This window comes from Tamandua tetradactyla, chromosome 12 (genome assembly GCF_023851605.1).
Source record: "Tamandua tetradactyla isolate mTamTet1 chromosome 12, mTamTet1.pri, whole genome shotgun sequence".
In the NCBI taxonomy this organism is placed as follows: Eukaryota; Metazoa; Chordata; class Mammalia; order Pilosa; family Myrmecophagidae; genus Tamandua; species Tamandua tetradactyla.
This window is the reverse complement of record NC_135338.1, coordinates 73800105-73811911: the sequence shown is the minus strand read 5'-3', so window position 1 is coordinate 73811911 and position 11807 is coordinate 73800105.

The following is an 11807-nucleotide window of genomic DNA, read 5'->3' as shown; positions in this document are numbered from 1 at the left end:
GAGAAGAACCTATTCATGAAAAATAAAGGAGGAAAATGTACAATAGTGAAGTGATCTGGGAATATTGAGTGCAGGAATTTTTAGCAAGTATTAAGAAATGGAATTAAACTCATTTAATCTATGAATATTTACAAGTATGTCAGCAGAATTGTAGTCTTTTCTTAAAAATCTAGTATGTTGGTCAGATTCCAGTTTTGTTTTGGTTTTAAATGCAGTTCTAAATACAAAGATTTGAGTCTACATTCCTTGGTTTGTTGGATGATATTTAAGGCCTACTTTCAGATGACTTTTTCCAACAGAGATAGTCTCAATCTGCATAACACAGCGCCACTCATTCCAGCTTCCCACAAACACCAGCTGTCTCCATCCATGTTGTGGGAGTGGAACTAAAAGGACCTTCAGACTATGGTGGTGTAGTTATGAGGGCAAGTGCCAAAATTTATAGCCACCTTGGGTCTGCTTCCCATCCTTTGCCATTGCCCCTGGGCAGCCACCTAAGGCCAGATCTGCTCTCCCAGACCACAGAAGACTGAATTTTGTTGCCAAAGCCTATGAGATGTGCCAAGAGGGGTTGTAGATTATCCCAAGAACCACATCCTTTAACTCCAGGCCAGTGTTCTCTGGTGTTTCAGCTCTCTCTCTCTCTCTTTTTTTTTTTCTTGGCCTCACCACCATATCACCCCCACTTTCCCATGCAGGCTCACCAGCTTGCTCTACCCTTCTCCCTGATCCCATCCCTAGTATTGCCTCTGATTTTCATCTTTTCTCTCACCAACATTTCCCTCCCCTCCCTTCACACTCCTCACTGGCCTGTGTATTTAGAGGTTCCCTCGTTCCTGCCCCTGAGTCCTACCCCAACCCTGTCTCACCTCTAGTGGGATGGTCCTTCAGGACTTCGCCCTCAAGTCTTCCTGGCCTTGCTTCTCCCTCAAGCTTCTTTGATTCCCTGGGTTCATTTCCCTAAGCCAAGTAAAGCCCTGCTCCCTTCCTTCTCCTCCAGCATCCTACCTCGGTTACCCTGCAAAGTCTACCCTCACTGAGTGTGCTTGGCTTAGCCTACCCTCACTGAAAATGCTTGCCTTATCCCAGTTATCTTTGCCTTGCACATCCCGTTCCACCTTCTGATGTTCATTGCTGCATAAGTGACTACTCCATAAAAAGCAAGAGCAATATGAGGATTAAATACGCAATTATGTAAATTTTCAAGTGCAGGGTCTCAGTTAATGTGACCTGTAGTTTTTCCCCCTCTGGAATTCAGGTTCAAAAGCTTGAAGTAATTGCCAGTTTATGATGCAATAGCACCATTGGTGCAGTGTATGGATATTAAAAATATACTTTACAATACACAATATAGTGACTAATAGTTTCATATACATAAAGGATGAAATGCTGTGACATTGTCACAGCGGTCCTAATTATTGTAAGATTGCATACCAGCTGCAACTTCCTCCAAGATTTCTCTAAAACTAACTAAAAATCCCTTCACCTTAATTTCATGAGTCTTGCTGCCCTTGTATTTTATGGGTTGCAATTCTAGTATTATGCACTATGTGCTGCTATTTCTGATGAAAAGTTTTATGTTGGCTTTTTTTTTTTTACTTAGTTTTAATAGTTACTTTGCATTGAGGTATAATATAAATGACATAAAATCCTTTTAACTGTTTTAAGTGGGCAGTTCTGTGACATTAAAATACATTGACAGTAATGTATCTCTTTCATGACCATTTCCAGGCTGTCTTCTTCACCAGAAAACAGAATTCATACCCATTTAGCAATAACTCTCCAACCTCCACCAATGAAAATGACTGTTCTGCCTTCACTTTCTAAGTGTTTCATGTAAGAGAAATCATGCAATATTTGTCCTTTGGGGTCTGCCTTATTTCACTCAACATGATGTCTTCCAGGTTCACCCATGGTATAGTATGTTCCAGCACTTCATTTATTTTTATGGCTGAATAATGTCCCATTGTATGGATATACCACCTTTTGTTTCAACGTTCATCAGTTGATGGACACTTGGGCTGCCTCCACCTTTTTCTGTGAATAATGCTGCTACGGACATTGGTGCATAAATATCTATTCACGTCTCTTCTTTCAGTTCTATGGGTATATATCTTGGAGTGGAATTTTTGAGTCAATTGGTAATTCTATGTTTAAATTTCTGAGGAACCACTAAAGTGTTTTTCACAGCAGCTGTACCATTTTACATTCCCTTCAACAAAGTATGAGTGCTCCTATTTCTCTGCATCCTTGCCAACAATCACATTTTAAGATTACAGCCATCTATCTAGTGGCTGTAATGTGGTGTTTCATTGCTGTTTTAATGTGCATTTTCCTAGTGGCTAATGATCTTTTCATAGGCTTATTAGCCACACAAATATGTTCTTTGGAGCAAGATATATGCGAATTCTTTGTCCATTGTTCATTTATCTCTTTTTGTTGTGTTGTACATGTTCCTTATATTGTCTGGATATTAAACCCTTTTATCAGATATATAGTTTCCAAATATTTTATCTCATTCTGTAGGTTATCTTTTCAAGTGCTGGATAATATCCTTTGTTGCACAGAAATTTTTGATTTTGAAGAAGTCTTTTATTTATTTGTCTTTTGTTTCTTGTGGATTTTGTGCAAACTCTAAAAACCCTTTGCCTACTACAAGGTCCTGTAGCTATTTCCCCATGTTGTCTTGTAGGAATCTTATCATAGTAGTTCTTATATTTAAGTCATTGATTCATTTTTTATTATTTTTTTATGTATGGTGAGATGTAAGGCTCTAAATTCATAGTTGTGTGTGTAGATTTCTAGTTGTTCCATCACTATTTGTTGAATATTGTTTCCCCATTGAATGTATTTGGCACACTTGTTGAAATTAAGCTGGCCACAGGTGTTTGGTTTTATTTCTGGACTCTCAGTTTTATTCTATTGGTCTATATGTCTATCTGTATGCCAGTATCATGCTGTTTTAATTAGGGTAGATTTGTAGTAAGTTTTGCAATCAGGAAGTGTGGGTCCCCCAACTTTGTTCTTCTTTCTCAAGATTGTTTTAGTGAAAAAAGTTTCAAGAAGTAGAATTGCAGGATGATAATCATTGATTCATCCACCTTAGAATGAGGTGGAAATTACTCCAACCCATAATTAAACAGATTCTAAAATTGCTTAAGCAGCTGTTCAAGTCTTTGGGGAAGGGATACATTTCAGATTTTAGGGACTGATATTGCCTGATCCACCAAGAACAGACTATCCTCTCCCAATTGAGTGTAGTTGGCAACCTTCTCAAAATTGAATTTGCTATAGATATAATAGTCTGTTTTTGAACTCTCAATTTGATTTCATTGGTCTGTATATCTACCTTATGCCAGTAGCATGCTGTTTTGAGCACTGTAGTTTTGCAATACATTTAAAAGTTAGGAAGTGTGAATCCTTCAACTTTATTTTTCTTTTTCAAGATGGTTTTGGCTATTTGAGGCCCTTACCCAGCTGAATAAATTGCATAATTTGCTTTTCCATTTCTGAAAATTAGGCTGTTGGAAATTTGGGATTGCTTTGAGTCTGTAATTTTGGGTAGAATTGACAGCTTGACAATTCTCCTATCCATGAACATGGAATACATGTCCATTTATTTACATCTTTGATTTCTTTTGGCAAAGCATTGTAGTCTTCGAGTTATAAGTCATTTATATTCTTGGTTCAGCCTCTTCTTAGTGCTTTGATACTTTTATTTGCTATTGTGAATAGAATTTTTATACTTCTTTATTGAGCTTTTGACTTTTCTATCCATTATTGAGTGGTGTGTTGAACTGCCCTACTCTGTACAAGCATCAATTTCTCCCTTCAAATCTGTCAATATTTTGGTTTGCTAAAAGTGCTAGAATGTAATATACCAGAAATGGGTTGGCTTTTATAATGGGGATTCATTAGTTTAAATATTTACAGTTCTAAGGCCATGAAAATGTCCTAATTAAGGCATCAACTGGATGATAACTCTCTGAAAAAAGGCCAATGGCATCTAGGTTCCTCTGTCATAATGGGAGGCAAATGGCAATGTCTACTGGCTCTTCTCCTTGTTTCTGATTTCAGTGGCTGGTTCCAGGTTGTCACTGGGTATCTCTTCCTGTCTTAACTCCTGTGGGTCTTTGCTTGTTTCTCTTAGAGCATTTTTGTTCTTTAAACATCTCCAAAATGTTTGTCTCTTTCAGGACTCTAGTAGTGGTTTAAGACCCAGCTTGAATGGGCATGGTCACATCTCCATGGAAACAACTTAATCAAAATGTCCCACCCAATAATAGGTCTGCCCCCACAAGATTGGATTTAAAAAATCATGGTTTTTCTGGGATGCATAACAGATTCAAACCTGCACACTCCACCTTCTGGACCCCCAAAATGCATGTTCATCCTATATGGAAAATACATTCATTCCATCACAATATCACAAAAGTCTTAAATCATTTCAATACAATATTAAATAGAAAGTCTTATCAAAATCAGTTATGGACATGGTCTGTCCTAAGGCTAAATGTTCCTCTGGCTGTGGAATTGTGAATCTTGGAACAAGTTATCTTCTTCCAATATACAAAAGTGGGACAGTCAGGATAAATGCTCCCATTTCCATAGGAAGAAATTGGAAGGAAAACAGGGGTCAAAGTTCCCAAGCATTTCTGAAACCCTACAGGGTAAACTCATTAGATATCGAAGTCTGAGAGTCATTTATAGACTGATGTTTAATCCTCAGAGCTGGAGAGTGCAACAGTCCCACCCTCTCCAAGTGTTTATGCAGTAGCCCTCCTCCCTCCATACACTGGGGTGAGCATTCCAACATATCCAAGCATTGAATAGAACATGTTGTTCTTGGCTTCACCCTCCTCAGGCATCTTCCTGGCACCTGAACTCTGCTATTTCTGAGGGGCATGTTCAACCCCTCCAGAACAGTGGGGAGGTGGCCAGGCACTCCCCAAACCATGGGGAATGTGTTCCACCCTCTCTAAGGCCTGGGGGCAACAAAACCCTTTCTGCACATCAAGGCAGAAAGTCCACCTTTTGTAAAATCTGGGGCAAACTCACCTTTCCATATGCATGGTAGGTGAGCTTTCCTGGTCCAAGACCTTAGCTTCCATGGGTATGCCTTTCAAGTCATTTTTCCTTCAATCTGTTTTCCCTTTAGACAAGACTGGTAGTGGTTCCATTTATATAGATCATGCAACAAACTTGTCAGTTTTCCATGTAGCAAAGAGAGGTACAACCATCAAACAGTAGGAATTTCCACATATCCTTTCTGAATAGCTCCATTTCCAATCCTGGGCCTGTGCTGAAATGGCTGACTTGCTCCATGTTTAGTTAAAATCTCACATAGAGCATTGTTCTCTGGGTACTCACTTTCTAAAATCTCAGAATTTAATAAATAAGTTTCTGATTTCTTTATACACAAAAGTTCACTTCTCAGCTTATCCCTTTCATCTTGCATTTTACTATAAACTACAAGGAGAAGCCAGATTGCATTTTCCACATGCAATTTTGTAAATTTCCTCAGTAGATATCCCAGCTCATTGCTTTCAAATTCTACCTTCCATCCAACACCAGGATTCAATCTTGCCAAATTCTCTGCCACTTTAAAACAAAGATTGCCTTTCTCTCAGTTTGCAATAACACATGCCTCATTTCTGTCTAAGCTTTCATTGGAAGTATCTTTAGAGTCCATATATCTCCCAACAGTGTCTTCAAAGCAAAGCCCTTTTTGAACTCCTCCCAATTCTTCCTGAATCTTCCACTTTCCATTTTTAAAGCCATTCAAGCATTTTTCATATTAGCAAATTACACCACCCCACTCTCAGTATCAAAATCTGTTTTGGTGTTCTAAAACAGCCATAATGCAATATACCAGAAATGGGTTGGCTTTTACAACAGGGATTTGCTTATTTACAAATTAACAATTCTAATGCCATGAAAATGTTCCAATTAAGGCATCAACTGGATGATAATTCTCTGAAGAAAGGCTGATGGCATCTGGGTTTGTCTGTCACACGTGCAAGCACAAGGTGATGTCTACTGGTACTTCTCTCCAGTTCTGGTTCTAATGGCTGTCTCCAAAATCTCTGGGCCTCTCTCATGTCCTGTGTGTGTGCTTGTTTCTTTTGGAGAAGTTTCTTTCTCTACTCATCTCCAAAATGTCCATATCTTAAAGGACTCCAGTAAGTGGATTAAGACCCACCTTGAATGAGCATGTCATAACTCCATTGAAACAACCTAATCAAAAGGTCCCACCCAACAATAGGTCTGCCCCCCCCCCCCCAGGATTGGATTAAAAGAACATGGCTTTTCTGGGGCACATAGCACATTCAAACCAGCACAGTCAGTATTTGTTTCATACAATTTGGGGCTCTGAACTTTGGGGCATATAATTTTTACATCTTGTTGAATTGTTCCCTTTAGAATATAATGAAGATTGTGCCAGTTTGAAACTATTATGTACCCCAGGAAAGCTATGTTTTAATCCTGATCCAATCTTGTGGGGCCAGACCTATTGTTTAGGGTGGGAAGCACTGGATTATTTCCATGGAGATGTGACACATCCAGGTGTGGGTGTGACCTTTTGATTATATGGAGCTATGACTGCACCCATTCATGGTGGGTCTTGATTAGTCTACCAAAGTCTTTCAAAAGGGGAAACATTTTCAAGATATCTTGGATGCACACACTTGGAGAATAGTTGCTTTAGAGCTGACAGAGACACATGCATTTGGGTATGCTTGGAGTGCCAACAGAGAGGGCAGATGCCGAGCATGGACAGAGCCCCGCAGACACCAGCCACATGCCTTCCTAGCTGGCAGATGTTTGGACCCATCAGTCTTTCTTGAGTCAAGGTATCTTTCTACTGATGCCTTAGTTTGGACATTTTAATGGCCCTACAACTGTAAACTTGGAACGTAATAAATTACCCTTTTAAAAGCCGTTCCATTTCTGGTATATTGCATTCCTGCAGTTTTAGCAAACCAAAACAATCTTTTTACATCATAATGTTTTTGCTTAAATTCTTTTTTATCTCATACTAGTTTACCCACCACAGCTACCTTGTTTACTGCTTGCATGGTGTGAGGATTTGCAAGCTTAAGGACAACAGAAAATTAGGTTCTCCTAGGTTTTAGTTAATCCATTTCTATGGGTGTAAATGTATCATAGCTGGGACTTTGAGGAGGTTATTCTAGTTGGAACATCATCCAGGGCACATATTAATCCTCTTACTGAAGTCCTTTATAAACAGGATGAATATGGAGAGAATGATACAGATAGAAAGCCCCAGAAGCTGAAAGGAATCAAGCCTGGAAGTGAAGGGAGAGATAAAACATATACCTTGCCTTGTGACAGAGGAATCCAGGAATATCAGTAGGTGGAGTTCAGGGATAAATCATTACCTGATGATACCTTGTTTTGGACATTGTCATAACCTCAGAACTGTAAGCTTGTAAGCTAACAAATCCCCATTCTTAAAAGCCAGCCCATTTCTGATATTTTGCATTTTGGCAGCCTATCAAACTAAAACACATGGTTCATCCTCAACCTACTTGTATTCATGAGTTTAAAGTGAGACTCTTGTAGATAGCATGGAGTTGGTTTATGCCTTTTTATCCATTCTGCGAATCTCTGACTTTTGACTGGAGAGTTTAATCCATTTACATTTAGGGGTGTTGCTGACATTAGAGGACTTTCTTCTGACATTTTTCTATTTCAGCTTTCTAAGTCATATACCTTTTGTTCCAAAGTCAACTTCAATAGCATGCACATATACTATTCCTATACTCCTCTGTCCTCCAGCCATTTTCTGTACTTGTTACCACTTATATTTTTGTATATTTTATGTCTGAAAACCTAGATTTATTATTACATTTTATGCATTTGCATTTTAGCACCTGTAGGAAGTATGAAGTGGAGTTATATACCTAATAATACTATATGAAAACACTGGCATTTATGATTTCCCAGATGGTTACTGTGGAGACCCAGGGCCCAGGCTCCCATCCATACAGAGAGTAAGTTGCTGTATGTAGCCTTCTAAGTGACCAGGATAGAAAATCTCCTCAGGAAGGAAAGAAAGTGCAGATAGTATTATAAACTACTTATCTTTTAAAGCATTAAAACTCCCCTGACATATATGTTGATAACAAATCTCCAGATTCCTGTGTCATGAGACCCTGCTGAGACTCTGTTCTCATACCCTATGAAATATCTTTGTCCTCAACCTTTATAAGCTATCTCTAGCACTCCTGACTTTGTGGGGTGCTGATTTTATTTTCCAGATAGCCACCACCAGAGGCTCCCTTGTTCAGAAGTCCTAATAAAACTCACGTCTGACTCTATGCCTAGCATGTTCTTTGGTCTTGTGGTTGCCCTGGCCCATACCTTCCAAGAGCTGGGCTGGAAAAATTGGCAAACCAGCTGGAAGACAGAAGAGTTGCTGGACATAGCAGACATGAGTACTAGGAGGAGAGAATCAATGGGGGAAATCCCAAATTGGCCTATGTCATATATGTGTGGCAAGGTGCCTGCCCTCCTGGACAAATGGGGACCACCATGAGAGTATGGGGGATGCCCTGAAGACTCCACTAGGTTTGTTGTTTTGTAATAGATAGCAGGACAAATGAATTTTAGCAAAAAAGCAAAACAAAAAAACAAAAAAAAAAAACCCAAGTAGCTGCGGCCATAGCCTGGCCCCTTTTAGGAACCATATGTATGGCCACAGAAGCAGACAAGGCAGTAAAAGCAACACCCTGCCATCTAGAGGAAGAGTTAAAATTGCAGAGGAAACCATGGCTCATTCACACAGACATGAAATATGCCTTAATTGAGTGCTTGTGCCAGGTCAGTGATCAATTAGAAATCTTAGCCTTTAAGCTCAAGCCTGTGGTAGACAGTTACCTCAAGTTCGAGTCTCGAGTATGCTAACTACTCCAGGATGGAACCCTAAAGCTTGGGACCTCATAGACTTCTCAGAAGAGGAAGAGGAAGAAGACTGGAGGATGGATGAGGATGAAGAGCCCTGGCATGTGTGCACCATCACACAATCAAAATGGAAGGTGTCACAAGATCAACCCCCTGTGTTGAAAATAGATGGAATTCGTATTTTAAAACTTAAGCTTATGTGTGAGACTAGGGCAAAAAAAAATGTTTATTTGGTACAAAATTTTTATTTTGACTAGTGCATATCCTAATATAACTTATGTTAACAGCTTAATTGAACACCATAAGTACATGGAACTTGAGTAGGACATGAGATTTTGTAGGTTTGTCCAGAGTGATGCCCTGATAAATCCCAGAGTGATTTGAGCAGTGAATAAAAAAGTATTTGCAAAGTCCCTTTGGGGGAATAGCAAGAAAGGGGGGAAATTCAACTTCCCCAAGTGGAGAATTCCTGATATTCTCACAAGCAATGGGGACAACCAAAGCAATAGGCCAAGCCCTCACTCCTGGGGCTTATTCATATGAAAATTAATCCTGCAAAAGATAGGTTAAGCCTACTTAAAATTAGGCCTAAGAGTCACCCCCAGAGAACTTCTTTTGTTGCTCAGATGTGGACTCTCTCTCTCAGCCATCATGACAAGCAAACTCACTGTCCTCCCCCTTTGTACGTGGGACATGACTCCCAGGGGTATGAACCTTCCTGGCAACATGGGACAGAAATCCTAGAATGAGCTGGGACTCAGCATCAAGGGATTGAGAAAATCTTCTTGACCAACAGGAGGAAGAGCAAAATGAGACAAAATAAAGTGTCAATGGCTGAGAGATTCCAAACAGAGTTGAGAGGTTATCCTGGAGGTTATTCTTGTGCATTATATAGATATCACCTTTTTAGTTAAGGTGTAATGGAGAGGCTGGAGGGAACTGCCTGAAAATATAGAGCTGTGTTCCAGTAGCTATGTTTCTTGAAGATGATTGTATAATGATATAGCTTTCACAATGTGACTGTGTGATTGTGAAAACCTTGTGTCTGATGCTCCTTTTATCTAACTTATGGACAGATGAGTAAGACATATGGATTAAAAATAAATAAATAATAGGGGGAACAAATGTTAAAATAAATTCAGTAGATTGAAATGCTGGTGATTGGTGAGGGGGAGGTGTAGGGGGTATGGTATATATGGATTTTTTTCTTTTTTCTTTGTATTTCTTTTTCTGTATTGATGCAAATGTTCTGAGAGGTGATCACGGTGATGAATATACAACTATGTGATGATATTATGAGTTATTGATTATATACCAAGAATGGAATGATCATATAGAAAGAATGTTTGTGTTTGTATGTTGTTGTTCTAGTTTGCTAGCTACTGGAATGCAATATACCAGAAACGGAATGGCTTTTAACAAGGGGAATTTAATGAGTTGCTAGTTTATGGTTCTAAGACTGAGAAAAAGTCCCAATTACAATAGTCTGTAGAATGTCCAATCAAGGGCATTCAGGGAAAGATACCTTGGTTCAAGAAGGCCAATGAAGTTCAGGGTTTCTCTCTCAAATGAGAAGGCATGTGGTGAACACAGTCAGGGCTTCTCTCTCAGCTGAAAGGGCACATGGCAAACACGGAGTCATCTGCTAGTTTCTTCTCCTGGCTTCCTGTTTCAAGAAACTCCCCGGGAGGCATTTTCCTTCCTCATCTCCAGAGGTCACTGGCTGGTGCACTCTGCTTCTCGTGGCTATGTCGTTCTCCTCTGCTCTCTCTGAATCTCTTTCTCCAAAGTATTTCCTCTTTTATAGAACTCCAATAAACCAGTCAAGACCCACCCAAATGGGTGGAGACATGTCGTCCCTTAATCCAGTTTAACAACCACTCTTGACTAAATCACATCCAAGGAGATGATCTCATTACAATTTCAAGCATACAGTATTGAATAGAGATTATTCTACCTTTATGAAATGGGATTTATATTAAAACATGGCTTTTCTCAGGGGGCATACTTTCTTTCAAACCAGCACAGTTGTTATGTTTAAAAAAATTTTAAAAAAAGATCAACCCCCTGGGGTTTGGCAATTCCTGTCTCAACAGAAGTTACATGTTACTATGAGAGATTATATCACTGCCAAATTGAGTAATTTAGGGCAGTGGTACAGACAAAAAAACTAGGGAACCCTACCCAATTGGCTTCTATGGTTATGGGAACAAGAGGGTATTGCCTTCTGGAGTGGAGTTGAGTAAATTGGTGTCTATTACAACCCACTCTTCACTATGATAGCATTGTATGCTACCTCAGGTGATGCAGAAACTGCCTCCTTATTGGTATGGCTTGGTGATGGGGGTAAGCCTACATAGCCTAATGAAGGGATATACTGCACAATACCCCCCATTGGAAAACTATGGAGTTGCAAGATGTTTTAAGAGGGCTGGGAATGAAACACCATTTATTCTGTGGCTTGTGTCGGTGCTGACGCTGAAGATTTTACCACAAAAATGAGAGACACAGTTATTGCATACTGCCTCCAACCATTACTATGGGCCTTTAATGCCCATCCTAAGACTGCTAGTAGGACAGCCTATTTCTCTTGCCATACAGGCTATGGCCAACCTCATGGAGTTGGAGCTGCTGCAGAAAAAAAGGGGCAGGGATAAGGACAATGGGAGAAGCTCCCCATAAGCATAAGGGCCCTCATCAGGTACCCTGCAAGCAGATGTAGGTAAATTTCATTGCTACTGGCATGAGATAAGGGCTATAGATAGGCATAATTTTATAGACAGTCCTGGTTAAATTATGGAGCCAACTGCTGAAGGACCAAGATTTATAAATTGAGCTCTCAAGCTTCTGAGGGAGAAAGGAAGTCAGGAAAAAAACAC